The sequence below is a fragment of the Mauremys mutica genome, chromosome 15, assembly GCF_020497125.1.
Source record: "Mauremys mutica isolate MM-2020 ecotype Southern chromosome 15, ASM2049712v1, whole genome shotgun sequence".
Classification (NCBI taxonomy): Eukaryota; Metazoa; Chordata; order Testudines; family Geoemydidae; genus Mauremys; species Mauremys mutica.
In genome coordinates, this window is record NC_059086.1 from 29411738 (window position 1) to 29427874 (window position 16137).

Genomic DNA, 16137 nt, shown 5'->3' on the forward strand with positions numbered 1-16137 from the left:
GAGGAGACTCGTTGGGGGAGTGTCAGCATTTTGCAGGGGGAGGCAATGGGGGATCCCCATTGACCAGCTGTGAGCAGGAGGGACGGTGAGGATGGGGTTGGGGAGATACCAGTGACCAGCTCTGAATGGGTGTTGGGGAGACACCATTGGTCAGTGCTGCGGAATAGGCCCCTGCGGTAACAGTTTTTGCCCAGGTAACTCCTCCAGCCCCCCTCAGTTCTCCTCCATTCCCCCATCAGGGATATTGTCAGTCACTTACTAGTGTTGCCAATTTTCTCTTGGTTGAAAACCAGACCCCTGGGGCCTTGTCTCTGCCTGCCTCTTACCCCAAGGCCCTGCACCTTCTCCGCCTCTTCCCAGGCCCCGCCCCCCACTTGCTCCTCTCCCGCTTCCCCCCCATCACTCTCTGCTCTCCCTCCCATTCCTCCTCTCTGGATCGTCTCCTGCCCCACTGGGCTCCCTCTGCTCCAGGGCTGGGCTGGGAGCTGCTGCAGCCTGAGGCAGGGCCTGCCTGCAGGTAGGAGGCAGCCTCGGCTAAGCAGCGACTGGTGTGGGTTGATGACCTGGCGCCTTGCCCCCTCTCTGAGTAACCGGACCTTCAGGGTCCGGTCAATACACCTGACGGGACACTGCTAGGTCCCCTTTTTGACTGGATATTCCAGACAAAAAATGGGCACCTGGCATTGGCAACCCCCTGCCCTGCAGCCCCCAGACCTCTGCTCACTCCCAGCCAGGTCAGGGCCACGTTGAGCTCTGTCAGATCTTAGCCCTACCATGAACTGTCCCAATCAGACAGCCCAGCCCAGCTCCTTCCTTCTCTACAAATAATTCCTCCTGGAAACAGGCTGTATGTTTAGAGGACGGGGATGGGCTAATGGTTAAGGCACCAAGGTTAAGGTACTTAGGAGACTGGAGATCAATTCTCACCTCTGCTATAGAGCCCTTGGGCCTGTCACTGCCTCCCTCTGGGCCTCAGGTGCTTTTTAAAATTCTTCCTTAGTCTGTGAACTCTTCCAGCCGGGGACTGTCTCTCACTGAGGGTTTGTCTGCACAAGGAAATCGACCAGCAGAACTATACTGTAAAAAATCACTGCAGTGATCTCCGGATAAGCCCCTGTGGGGACACCTTTATTCTGGAATTAGAGAGCCTTGGTCAGGGTTAATTTACACAGTTTTCACCATGAGGTAAACTGGAAAAAGCCCCTCATACACTGGAGTCATACTAAGAGAGTCCCCACTGGAGGTTATCCTGGGATAGCAGTAGTAGTTTAGCTAGGCCAGGATAGTTCTGCTGGTCAGTTTCCCCATGCAGAAGCTGTTAGCTGGCTGCATTTCACACCTGGGGATGTTAATGGTGCTGCCAGGTTTCCACTGTGGGATTTATAGACACTGTATAATTCTTAAAGTAGGGAACAGAGATAACAAGAAACCCCTTGAAAATATTTCATCTCTGACCCCTGAACTTTGTCCCGGTTAAGGCACCTTCCCATCCACTAGATGGCACTTTGCACCAGCCCCAATGGAAAACTCCATCTTACCTGTGTTGATCCAATAAACGATACTCCCTCCCCCACCTTGGTTCGCTATTTTTTTTTGTCACCCATTAATGCTGCCATCTACTGACCAAAACTATAATTGCAACTGTGAAAATTTGTCATGGTTTTTGTCTCTACATCAGAGTTTCATGAACTTCTCCATCATGAGGAGTTGACTGTAACAGTCAGACTGTCTAGCAGACACCTCCCCTGCCATTAGCACCCGTGTAACATCCCTGTGGCCACCCCCACAGCAGCTTTTCCGGAAATTCAGCATTAGGAAAAGGCTGGTTTCTCAACAGGAAAATTTTGCTCTCCCTCCCTCTGATTCTGTTCCCCTCAGTTCTGACCCCATCCTGACACCCCCCCACACTCGGGGGGAATCTCATGCCACCTTCAGCTAAAAACAGAGATCAGAGTGCCATGGTTGCAACCCTCCAATCTCAGCCAAAAATGAAATGGGATATGGGGCCTTTCCAATAGAGGGGACTCAGGCTCTGATCCAGTCTCAAGTTGGGGGAACTGGCTGGCCCAGTATATGGAACAAGACAACACCCCAAACAGTGCATCACTCACTAAAGATTATAACCTAAATTTTGTTTAATTAAATCTCACTCAAAACCGCAATATATGTGTCATCCCTTCTATTGTCAAAACACAAATGTCTTTAACACAACCCTAGCTATGGTGTAACTACCACTGCACCATATTCCAGACCGATTCCAGACCCTGGTTATATTTTGCTTCCATGGTCAATGGTGTCAGTTCTATGCACTAACAAGACATGAGACTTCCCATTGCAGATGATGGGAAGAAAGATCTTGCGACTAACACCTAGTGCTTGGTGGATTCCTGGGTCCCATTCCCAGCTGTAGCCACTAACTCTTGGTAAGTCCCCTCCTCTTTGGGTGCATCAGTTTGCCCTTCTAAAGCCAGGACAAATACCATATGGGTGTTAGCAACCAGGGCAAATCTGAAAGTCTGACCCCACAACAGGGGCAGGCAACCTATGGCACGGGTGCCGAAGGCGGCACGCGAGCTGATTTTCAGTGGCATTCACACTGCCCAGGTCTTGGCCACCGTTCCGGGGGACTCTGCATTTTAATTCAATTTTAAATGAAGGTTCTTAAACACTTTAAAAATCTTATTTACTTTTCATACAACAATAGTTTAGTTATATATTAGAAAAAGAGACCTTCTAAAAATGTTAAAATGTATTACTGGCACGCGGAAACTTAAATTAGAGTGAATAAATGAAGACTCGGCATGGCAATTCTTTAAGGTTGCCGACCCCTGCCCTACAATAACAAAGCAGCATGTGCAGCCCCAGCATCCGAAAGACACCAGAATATAAACAAGCCGGTGTACAGAAGAAGCAACATTATTGCAAAAAATAAAATAAAACATCTTATAAACCAGCACTGACATTGCCAACAGACCAAGTGTAAAACCAATAGAAAAATTATTTAAAAATCCAGTGTGCCCAGCTCTCTGCCTCGGCTCCCGCTCATGAGTCTAGATCGCTGCTCCCCGACATTCCCTGACATCTCGGGTTCAAGAGCCCAGGCTTCTGCTCAGGGCACAGACCCTGCATGGGTCGCAGCCTCCTTTCCTCCAGAAACACATTCAGGGTGTGTCCACTGATGTGACTGCCACTGCCTCTGCTCCCCTCAGTCACATGTAACAGAGTGGGGGTCCTGACGTGAGGGGGCCCCCAATGGGATTGCTCCCTCCCCTACTATAGGTGGCTTCAGCTTCTCACTCACTCTGCTCTAGGAGAAACAGGGGGGTCCTTCGGGGGGCAGGGCCCAAACCCACAGACCAGCCCTTATTCCAGCAGTGGGGTTTATAAAAAAAACCTCAACTCCCTGAGGAATGAATTTGAGGGAGACAAGGAGTTTCTGTTGTGGGGCAGAATTGTGGAAAATAAAGCAGAGAAATAAGGAAGGTCTCCCCTCAACAGTGATGTCACCTCCCCTGCCCCATAGAACAACCTCACCCCATGTGGGAGTTTCACTCTGAACAAGGCAGCAATTTACACATGGAAACAACTGGGGATTCTCATTCCACTTCACTCTTGTTATTATGAACAATAAACCCAGCATTCATGAGGAACCCTACACTAACAATCAAGAGCGACCCTAGCCCCAGCACTCACAAGCAACCCTACAATAACTAAGCAGAAGTGATTCCCAGAGCTCACAAAAAGACGCTATGATAACAAATCAGTATGTCTGTAGTCCCAAGATATGAGTAGCCTCAGTACTTATTGACAAACCTACAATAACAATCCCACATGGAAAGTGTCCCCGTGCTCATGGATGAACCTACAAAAATAAATCAAAATGCAACCCAGCGGTCACAAACCTTGAAATAAACCACTTTGTGTGCAGTCCTGACCCTTGCAAATAACCCTTCAGAAACAAACCGGTTGTGTTCTCACAAGTAGAGCTGGGCGAAAATTTCTGGACAAATAATTTACTTGTCGAAAAATGAAGGTTTGGTCAATACAAAACTATTCATGGATTTGACCCGATTAGTTTTCGTTGGACAAATACGTTGTTCAGGCTGCTTCAGCAGTGTGTGTTTGACCCATATGCACCAGCTAACAATTTGCTATTCCTCGGGCCAAAGAGCACGAGAACGACTCTCTAACTTGGGGATTAAGGCAGTCAGGAGGTAGGAGACGCTGACTCAAATCTCCTCTCTTCCTCATTCAGAGGAGGGATTTGAATCCATAGCTCTTACCGCGCAGCTGAGCCCCTCAATCCCCAGCCTACAGAGTCATTTTCATTCACTCGGTTTTTGGCTACATTAATATTTAAGTAGTTATGCAAAGTGGAACAGCCTGTACAGGAGAGCAGCCCAGCCCAGAACGGCCTGTGCCCTGAGGGTGAGGATCCTCATGCTGAGTTCAAAACTCTGCTCCAAAATGGGGTTCCAAATATGGGTCTCCCACATCCAAGGCAAGTTCTCTCACCCCCAGAGAAAGGTTCAGAGGGGCAGGCACTGTTAGGAAGCTGCCCTGAGTTAAAAGTTTTCTACGACTTTAAAACAGACTTTCCTGATTTATGAGCAAATTCCCAAAGCGTTCGGGACCGACCCGAATACCTGCTCTGAGTTTTCTATTTTCTGCCGGCCTGAAACATCATTTTTTCACCCAACTCCACCCACAAGTGACCTGCAATAACACACAGACTCAGCAATATCACAGAACCTGTAAACCCAGCACCACCATCTGTAAAATACACCCATTGAAAACAGATGAAACCCCTGACCCTGATCCTGGGCCAACCACTTGGCTCTGGGATGTACCCTGCAGCTTCAGGGTTGGGGATCACCTCTTCTGGAGGCAGCGTGGAGTGTGGGTGGGGGTGTCTCTGCCATACGACTCCCAGCAGCTTCCACTGGCCTCTGTCTCTCAGGGTCCCACCATATCCCATGTGACACGAGGGATCTCCTGATACAGCTCCTCCCTGTAAGAGAATCCCTGCCCCACAATGGAGGAAGCTGGGAAAGACGGAGCATAAATTATGCTCTAAGGAGCAGGGTTATGTGTGTGTAGGGGGAGACCCCTGGGGTCAAACCTGGGGACAAAAAGGGCGACTCCCCTAGGACCTGACTGGGCTGAGCCCTCCCCCCGCCCCCGTTTCTTTCCTGCTCCTCTCCGCTCTCCTCATCCTGTTTCCATCCCCTGTTCACCTACCCCATCTCCACCCCTTCCTTTGCCTCCCCCTCCCCATTTCTTCACTCCCTTCCCACTGCCCCCCTCTTATCTGAGGGCTTTTCCTGATCCCCCCACACCTGCCAGCTTATTGATATCACCCCCCAGGTGACAGTTGAGCTCCCCCCATTCCCCCCAGGTGGCAGTTGGCCATTCGCCTCCTTGACGGTCCCGTCGCTGACTCTGCTCGCCAGGCCCCTCCCCCCACAGGCGTTTCCCAAGTCGCTGCAGGTTGCTCCGGCCATTCCCCGAGCTCGCTGCACCCAGGGCTGGAGGGTTCGGCCCATCCCAGCAGGGCCCCACCAGGCTCCAGCAAGTCTCCACCCCACAGAGCAAAGGGCCACGTAGCCCCTGATTGTTTGCTCCCCTTGTGACGTCACCGCACCCTGAAATGCAAACACGGGGGTTACGCTGGCATTGCTCAGCTGCGGCCAGACGCCCGAGCGAGCATGGGGAAGAGACAAGGCACCTGGAGGATAACGGGGTTATAAGGAATAGCCAGCATGGATTTGCCAAGAACAAATCAGGCCAAACCAATCTTACTTTCTTCCTTGACAGAGTTACTGGCCCAGTGGATAGCAGGGAAATAGTAGACGGGATCTAGATTTTAGTAAAGCTTTTAACACAGTCCCACATGATATTCTCATAATAAGACTATGGAAAGATGGTGTAAATTAAATTATTTTAAGGTGGATGCACAACTGGTTGAAAGACCGTACTCAAAGAGGAGTTATCAGTGATTCTCTCTCAAGCTGAGAGGCTGTATCTAGTGGGGGTCCGGTAGGAGTCTGTCCTTGGTCTGGTACTATTCACTAGTTTCATTATTGACTTGGATAATGGAGTGGAAAGTATGATTATAAAAGTTGCAGTTGACACCAAGCTGGGAGGGGTTGCCAGCACTTTGAGGACAGGATTAGAAGTGAAAATGACCTCAACAAATTGGAGAATTGGTCTGAAATCAAATGAGATGGATCTCAATAAAGACAAGTGTAAAATACGACTCTTAGGAAGGAAAAATTAAATGCTCAGCTATTAAATGGGGAATAACCAGCTTAGTGGCAGTACTGTTGAAAAGTATCTGGGGTCACAGTGGATCAGAAATTGAAGATGAGTCAACAATGTGATGCAGTCACAAAAAGGCTAATGTCATTCTGTGGTGTATTAACAGGAGCATTGTATGTAAGACATGGGATGTCATTGTCCCGCTCTTCTCGGAACTGACAAGATCCAAGCTGGAGAACTGTGTCCAGTTCTGGGTGTCACACTTTAGGAAAGATGTGGAGAAATTGGAGAGAGTCCAGGGGAGAGCAACTAAAATGATCAAAGGCTTAGAAAACCTCATCTACGAGGAAAGATTTAAAAAAATGAGCATGTTTAGTCTTGAGAAAAGAAGACTGAGGGGGGACCTGATAGTCTCCAGATTTGTTAAGAGCTGTTATGAAGAGGACAGTGATCAATTGTTCTCAGTGCCTATGAAGGTAGGACTAGTACTAATGGGCTTAACCTGTTTAGGTTCGATAGTAGGAAAAACTTTCTTATGATAAGGGTAACTAAGCTCTTGCATAGGCTTCCAGGTTAGGTTCTGGAATCCCCATTGTCAGAGGTTATTAAGAACAGGTTGGACAAAACCCCTGTCAGGGATGGTCTAGGTTTACTCTGTCCTGCCTCGCTGCAGGGGGCTGGACTTGATGATTTCTTTGAGGTCCCTTCCAGCTCAATATTTCCATGATTCTCTGATTACCAACATTCCCACCCTCATCGCACAGCATTAACTTCTAGGAGGTCAACTCTACATAAACTTCATAGACTCTGAGAAGGCTTTTGACAGCATTCACAGGACCAGCCTATGGCGGATTCTGTGGGCATATAGAATCCCTCTCCGTATAATCAACATAATCAAAATCTTCTATTTCAACTTTATATGCTGTATTGATCACAGCGAGCTCAGTTTTGAAGTCAAAACAGGAGTACGCCAGGGGTGTGTCATGTCTGCAACCCTCTTCAACATTGACATTGACTGGGTAACACAGCATACAACAGAAGACATGCCAAGAGGCTATAAATGGACACCCTTCTCAATCCCTTGAAGACTTGGACTTTGCATATAATCTTGTTCTCCTATCACATACCCAACACCATATACAAGAAAAAACAACTCGACTCAATGCATTCAGCCAGCAAAATGGACTGAAAATCAACCGCAATAAGACAAATATCATGACTTTTAATATTGCCTCACCATCACCAGTACAGATAGAGGATTATGTTCTCACCAATCAAGAAACATTCACACATTTGACAGGACCATCACCCAGGATGGTAGAACAAGCCAGGACATCCGGAACAAAATCAATAAAGCCAGGAACACCTTCAGGAGCTTAAATACAGTCTGGAAAATCATCAAAATACAACACCAAAGCCAGACTCAAGATTTATCAGAGCTGTGTACTTTCAACATTACTTTATAGTGCAGAATGCTGAGGAATGAGAACGTATGACATGTTCAAACTCTCTTCATTCCATACAACCTGCCTCAGAAAAATCCTCCATATCTTTTGGCCCAGAACAGTCTCAGACCAAAAACCGTTCACACAGTGCAGTCAAGGGGAGCTGAGCACCATCATAACCAAGAGGCGTTGGAGATGGATTGGCCATGTGCTTCGGATGGAAACTGATTCCATCATCAGAGAAGCAATAAGATGGACACCTACAGGCAAGCAAAAACGAGGTTGCCCGAAAACAACATGGTGAAGAGCTGTGGAAGCCAAGCTGAAAAACGTGGGGCACAGCTGGTGTTGGACCATATCAGGGAATTTTTGTATTAGAACCATAAAGTGTATGTGTATAACCAGCCTGAGGCCAAGAGATACAACGGGTAAGATTGAATTCAATTGAATTCCCCACAGCTTAGGCCTCTTGTTTTTCTGTTTCTGTGTCTCTCCCTCTCTGTAAGAAATATGCAAGGCCAAACTGCTAATTGTGTTAACACATCTTGAGACAGAAACTCTGTTCTCAAAACCAACTGTAATTGTTCTTCCAAACAGAACACAGCTTTTAACTTGTTTGCTATGTATGTTAAAGTTTAAGTAGATTTGCAACATCCTGAGAGTTACTGGAAGTTAAGAAATAGTAAAGTAATAAGTGATAAATGTATGTTAAAATACAGGATGTATGTGAATGGATGCTTGATTTAGATAAAGGATAAATTGATTTAGATAAAGAATGAATGGTCAGAGAAGTATCAGCCTAAGGATTAAACTTCGGTCTCAATTGGCCAAAGAATGTGCAGACTAGAGATACCAGATGACCCCTGGAGGGCAGGCTGGAATCCACCCAAGTTAACAAACACACACACACACACACACACACACACACACACACACACACACACACACACACACACACACACACACACTGATGAAGGGCTGAAGACTGGGAAGAACAAGATAACACTCAGACATTCAACCATCAGGGATGTGCCACCTGCTGTTTGATAATCACCTCAAACAAACATCAGCAGGATGAAGCAATTCCCATAGACTTGTATAAGGACAACATCCTATAAGAACAGAACCAAAAACCAAGGGACTTTTGAGTCTGGTTTTGCAATCATCCTCATGTCAGGTGCGCATCTGACAAGGACTCTGCTCCCATCCTCCTCGTGTGTAGGCTACCTGGCCAGTACTCTGCCACGAGAAAGCTGGTAACTATAACAACTCTTCAAAACTTGTATGAATGAGTGTGTGAGTGAATAAGGAATAGTAATGAAATAATATTGAATTGCATATCCTGATTTCTCTCTCTCTCTCTCTCTGTATTTGCAATAAATGTGGTGTTTTGCCTTGACAACATTATAAGATCCTGTTGGTATTGTTTTATTAGTGTAACACTGGGAAACTATTGCAAGACTTGCCAGAAACAGACAGGGGTGGAGAAGCTTTGTCACTGCCCTAAGCGCCAGAGGCGTAATGGGAACATGATGATGATCTAGGAGATCACAGAGGCAAATAGATTTTCCTGGGGAAAATTTACATGAATTTCCCTGGAAATGTTCAGCAATAAAAGTTTAAATTTTCATCAACAAACTGAACATCTGAAAACTGGGAGGGAAATGTCAGTTTTGGCATCTGAAAATGGAAAATCATCCTTTCTGGTACCTATTGTGCTTTTGGTCTCAGGGGGACAGTCCCCACACCAGGACTTTGGGAGAGTTTTGATCCTAACTGTGTGGCCTGGGGCTGTCTCTATGATAGGCCCAAACCGGAACCCCAAGTCCACACCCACGAACTTTGGGGAAGTTCATATTTGGAACAATAGCTGGAGCGAAACCTCAGGGCCCATCTCCAGTTGTTCTGTCCCAGTCCAGCATCCCATTTCCCCAGGTCTCCTCTTGTTTAGAAATATGAGCCTGTTTGGAGTCTTTAAATCGAGAGGGGACGTCTCTTTCTACCAGACAGGCTCTAGCTCAGCCAGAAGTTAGCAGGGGTTACGGTGGACGAAAAGCTGAATATGAGTCAACAGTGTGCCCTTGATGCCAAGAAGGCTAATGGCATTTTGAGTTGTATAAGTAGGGGCATTTCCAGCAGATCGAGGGATGTGATCATTCCCCTCTACTCAGCACTGGTGAGGCCTCATTTGGAGTACTGTGTCCAGTTTTGGGCCCCACACTACAAGAAGGATGTGGATAAATTGGAGAGAGTCCAGCGGAGGGCAACAAAAATGATTAGGGGGCTGGAGCACATGACTTATGAGGAGAGGCTGAGGGAACTGGGATTGTTTAGTCTGCAGAAGAGAAGAATGAGGGGGGATTTGATAGCTGCTTTCAACTACCTGAAAGGGGGTTCCAAAGAGGATGGATCTAGACTGTTCTCAGTGGTAGAAGATGACAGAACAAGGAGTAATGGTCTCAAGTTGCAGAGGGGGAGGTTTAGGTTGGACATTAGGAAAAACTTTTTCACTAGTAGGGTGGTGAAGCACTGGAATGGGTTACCTAGGGAGGTAGTGGAATCTCCTTCCTTAGAGGTTTTTAAGGTCAGGCTTGACAAAGCCCTGGCTGGGATGATTTAGTTGGGTTTGGTCCTGCTTTGAGCAGGGGGTTGGACTAGATGACCTCCTGAGGTCCCTTCCAACCCTGAGATTCTATGATTCTATGATTCTATGAGCTCAATGCAGGGATCCCTGGGGGAGGCTCTCTGGCCTGGGCTGTGTAGATGCTCTAACTAGATGGTCCCATTGGTCCCTTCTGGCCTTTAAATGTGCAACTATGAAAATAAACTACCCTTGAAACCTCAGAGAATGGACTAACTGGAGAGAGAGCGAGAATGAAGCGGGTTAACATGTGAGGACAAAAATAACACTGTGTGAGTGGGTTATTCAATCCCACATCACAGCATGTGACACCCCCCCACACTGCTGGGCTGCTAGCTCGTGGTCAGGCTGGGGAGAACTCACTGCTAGGTGGGGGAAGAGGTGTCTGCAGGGGAGTCTCTGCAGATGCTCAGGGCGCTGTCGGCTCGTGCTGTGGTTTCCTCCCTGCGCGGCCGCACACAGTAGCTGGACTGGGTGTGCAGAGTGTTGCTGAGCAGCAGCCAGTCGCTCTCTAGTCCTCCAGTATCTGGCTCCATCAATATCCCCTGCAGGGCGGGGAGAAGGGTTTAATTCTAGCCTGGCAGCCCTTGGGTTTGGGCCAGGAGAGGAAGGCAGAATCTAGCCCAGAAGCAACAGGGGGTGGGACTGTCTGTGAGATCAATTAAATCCCCTGGGGCAGATTTCCCAGCTTGTGTCTCTGACATTTTCCCTGTTTCCCAGCCCCATCCCATCCAGGCTCTTCCCCCTTTGGGTGAAATAGCCCAGGGTCACTGGCCTTCTAGGCAGGTACAAGGCTGGTCATTGGGGGAAGGTAGGATGATCTAGTGGCCACGGCAGTGGACTGGACCTCAAATCCCTGGGTTCAACACTTGACTCAGCTGCAGACCCCTCTGTGTCCTGGGCTCAGTCACTTAGTCTCTCTCTGTGCCTCAGTCTCTCCATCTGTGAAATGAGGATGGAATTCAGGAGTGTCTGAGGATAAACCCATTAGTGATTGTGAGGGGTCAGATATTCCAGTGACAGGGGATGTAGAAGGAAATGGAGACCATTGATGGGAAAAGCATTTTATGCCAGGGCTTCTTTCTACACAGTGAATCTTACCTATATAATTAAACCACTATTGCTTTGCTGCTGTAACTCCCACAGGGACACTCTTATTGTGGATTCAGAGTCTTTGTCAGGTTCATTCATAGATTCTAAAGCCAGAAGGAACCACTGTGATCCCATAGTCTGGCATCCTGTATAACACAGGCCAGAGAACTGCCCCCAAATAATCCCTGTTTGAACTGGAGCTTCTCTTTGAGAAAAAACATCCATCCTTGATTTAAAAATTGCCTGTAATGCAGAATCCACCACAGGACTTGGTAAGTTTTTTCCCATGGTTAATTATCCTCACAGTTATCACGCTGTATTCCCAACATCATAGAACCATAGAATCTCAGGGTTCGAAGGGTCCTCAGGAGATCATCTAGTCCAACCCCCTGCTCAAAGCAGGACCAATCCCTCACTAAATCATCCCAGCCAGGGCTTTGTCAAGCCTGACCTTAAAAACCTCTAAGGAAGGTGATTCCACCACCTCCCTAGGTAACCCATTCCAGTGCTTCACCTCCCTCCTAGTGAAAAAGTTTTTCCTCATATCCAATCTAAACCTCCCCCACTGCAATCTTTGGCTTATCGTTAATATTGCGTTCAAAACAAGATAAGATAACCCAGAAAAAGGCTCTTATGCCAGACCCAGGTGTGCACAGGGACTTACACTGGTGTAACTGGAGTGGTAGAAATTCACTCCTTAGTTGATACCAGATAACTTCCCATGAAGTGCTATAGCACAGTGGTTCTCAAACGTTTGTACTGGTGACCCCTTTCACAAGCCTCTGAGTGTGACCCACCCCCCAAAAAGTTAAAAACACTTTTTTATGTATTTAACACCATTATAAATGCTGGATGCAAAGCTGGTTTTGTGGTGGAGGCTGACGGCTCATGACCCTCCATGTAATCACCTCGTGACCCCCTGAGGGCTCCAACCCCTAGTTTGAGAACCCCTGCTATAGCAGCAGGGGTTGTGTTTCAGGGGCAGGTGCTGGGTCAAGTCCCTCTGCTTTGGGAACATGTCAGGGTGCCCACAGCTTTCACACAGCTGCCTCTACCGCCTCAGCAGGAAATGATCAATATTCACCCTGCAGGGAAGGTCGGGGCAGCTGAGAACTGGACTGGCCTCTCCATGTCCGCACAGTGTGGTTGTGCCAGAGGAGCTTTATCACTAAATCCCCATCACAGCTGGCACTGATCACCCTTGATTGTTGACTCAACCAAGGGACAAGGATAGACGGGCCATGGGGACTTACCCCCTCACATCCCTACAGCTGGGCTCACACACAGATTCGGCACATGCATCATTGGCACAAGCACTTCTGGCCAAACCTTCCAAAGGGGCCACTGATTTTGGGAGCCAACCACAGCTTGTGGGGTGACAGACAGACGGCACTGAGCCCCACCTGCTGGCAATCAGCCCCTTGAAGGTGTCTTAAGTCGGGGCCCAGAAATCACTAACCATTTTTGAAACTCTTGGTCTCTGTGCTTAACGATGAGATGAACCATGCACAGTATTTAACACTAATATTGTATCTATCTATCCCGATATACATCCTCTGTCTACCTCTCTGTCTCTCTATCCATCGATCTATCTATAAGTCTCTCTCTCTATCGCAGGCTCTGTGCAGCTGATTCCTTCCAAGTGTATGTTAAAGCACAAGCATAGAGAGGAGAAGCCTCTGCTCCTTTCACGGTCTGTGCGATTGAGGCAGCTGCGGGGTCTGTGCAGCAGGAGGAACTCACTCTGCGGATGCTCTTGCTTCATTTATCAGCTGCGTTTGCCACAAATATTTACCCCTTTTCACACTGGCGTTTTCCGGGCACTGCTTATGACAGCTAGTGTCTAAATCTGCTCCTCTGACCCTCACCTGAGCAGTGCTGACCATCTCCTGAGCACCTGAGCTCCCTACACACACCCCTGTCCAGCTGCTCTGCAGAGCTGACTCCATCCAGGGGTGAAATGTGCCCAGCCACCACCCCACGACAATCTGTACCTGCATCAATTACTATGAAAAGTTGATCTCCAAAAGTGCTCTGACTTGTGCTCCTGACACATTTCCCTTGAGGGCCCTCTGCTACTTGGCTTCCCGCAGAGGTGTTAATGTCTGTTCACAAGACTTTCTTTCTGTAAGTGAGGGAATGGTCCCGATATTGTGGGGAAATTTCCTTCTTACACTACACCAGTGGAATTTGCTAGCAAAAGTCCTTGCTCCCACTCACTTTACCCAGCTCCAGTCCCAGCCCCAGTCCCAGTGCTGGTGCTCCTCTACCTCCTCTGGCCTTTCTGGTTCTGGTTGCTGCAGCTGTCCTCCCAGCATGGATCTGCTCACTGGGTTGCTTCTCTGGTCCTCTCTGGTTCCAGTTGGTGCAGCTCTGCTCCCAGCTCAGCTCCTGCTCCTGCTCTCTCCTTAGCTTTGCCCCACTCTGACCCAGGGCAGTTTCAGCTCACATGGAGGACAGGACCCCTCCTGACTCCCTCATTAGCCTGCCTGCCCTGTCAATCAGGCTGACTTGGATCATTGGCCTCTCCCCATTGCTCCTGGAGACTGTCAATCTCATTTTCATCGACCCTTCCCCTTGGTACTGGGAGCTACCCAACCAAAAACCCACATCAGTTTTAATAAGGGGCCGATAGTCCCTTACATTTCTATCCCATGTGTTTCTTTGGCTTTTTCCCTGGTCCCCAACTTCCTTAGTTACACTGATTCCAGCTCTCACCTGCTCACGGGTCACTTCTGGATGCTCTTTCTCAACTGCCTTTTGTTCTTCCTTCCCTGGCAGTGGGGGGTGACTTGAGGGGGAAGCAGTATAGAGGGAAGGGACCTGGTGCCCGTCTCTCAGCAGGGTCAGCAGACACTTCAGGAGCCCAGAATGGGGAGCAGGGGAAGTCAGGGCAGAGCCTGCAGAAGTGGCTGGAGCTGGGTGTGGATGACGGGGTAGGTGAAGACTAAGCAGGTGGGGAAGCCAGTGCAGTCTGACATTCACTGTTCTCTGGGGGTGAAATTCACCCCAGTGCAGAGTGTCCAGCACAAGGCCCAGACCCCATTTATGGCCCCTTAAGCCCAGAAGGTGAATTTGCCCCTGTCGGAGCTGGGTCCTTCTCACCAGCGACAGGAGAGTGGAGAGAAAAGATTCAGGCTCATCCAACATCCCAGCTCCCCCACCCACAATCACCCAGTGACCTTTCACCCTGGCCCAGCTGTGCCTTTAGCCAGCGAGCTGTCTTGGTCCCCAGGCAGTGAGATGGGATGGGGGGTGTTTCCTCAGTGATATGTTTAGACTCAAACAAGCAAACCAGGCCCCTTCGGTTCTCAATCTTGCAACCCTAAATAGAGATGCTGTGGCCGAAGCACGGAAGGTGGGTGGTGCGGGACAGGAAACTGGGAGCGATGATGACTATCAGACCCAGGAAGGAGAAACAGTAGGTCAGAGAGAGGCTGCAGTGTCTCTGCTGCCTGAGCCCTGCAGACCCCAGGGGCCTGCGAGCAGGGAGAGGGGCTGGCTGGATTATCCAATGCGGGGAAGCAGACGGGGCAGATCGGTGCAGAGAGAGAGAGACCAGAGCTTCCCTACTGCTGAACTCAGACAGAGAAGAAGGAGCAGGTGGGAGCAGGGAGTGACTGTGGATTGTCCCCTCCCCACCCCATCAGTAACAGAAGCTGCTGGGCTGTTTCCATCCTGATTGGCTCCCCCCACTGCCCTGATGATCCTGTCTCTGTGCCTCTTGCTGCCCGGTGAGTATGTGGGAATCCTGTGCTAAGTCGTAGCAGGTTGGGGGGAAACAGAACCAAGAGCAGCCCCTGGCCCAGACTGTCGGCAAATCCCCTTTAGTGGGAGAGAAATGGGAACCAGTGTAAACACTGAGTGTGAGAGCTACTGGGCCAGATCCCCATCTGGTGTAAAACAATGTAGCTCCGTTGCAGTCAATGCTGGTTTATGCTAGCTGAGGATCTGGCCCTCTAGAGAGCTGATAGGAAAGTTGGTCCCAGCTCAGCCAAGGTCTGTGTGTGTGAGGAACCTGCCATGCCCCAGATCTAACATCCTGCCTGGTTTGCTTCTTCACCGAAACAGAAATCAGGATTTTTCTCCTACTAAAGGCAGTTTTTTTCCCTGCAGAGGGACCTCAGAAAATGGGGGGATTTTATCTCCAGCACTAATCACACGGCACCTTTCTGTTCCCAGTGCTGAGTCCCAGCAGCCAGGAGATCTGCTCAGCTCCCGGTGAGTCCGTCTGTCTGTCCATCCCCAATCTGCCCACTGCATTTACCCCTCCCCCTACACAGCAGCCAGACACCACCCCTTGGGCCGCTCCCTGCTCACTGTGGTGTCAGCAAAAATTTCATGGGAAAGCAGACAGGGCTGTGTGGGATCTGAACAGGGTGAACAGATCTCCTGGGTCGCCCCCTTCCTGTCCTGCTACTTCTCAGCTCTGCTCTGACCCAGGGCCAGTGTGACATGCAGGTCAGAGAGTCACATCCATGGCCCGTCCCACCCCTGGGGCACTGGCCCTTGGAAGCAGAGAACACCACAGCTCTGACCCCAAGGAATTTAGCTTCCCACGCACGGGTTCCCCTTGCGGCTGCAGGTCTTTCCCCTGGAGCTCACCCCCCATATAAAGTCAGCTTGCACCTTGTTCTTAAATGTCAGCAGCACTGTTAATAGTCAGCCCTGGGCGGGCAGGTTGTGCTCGAGAGGGTA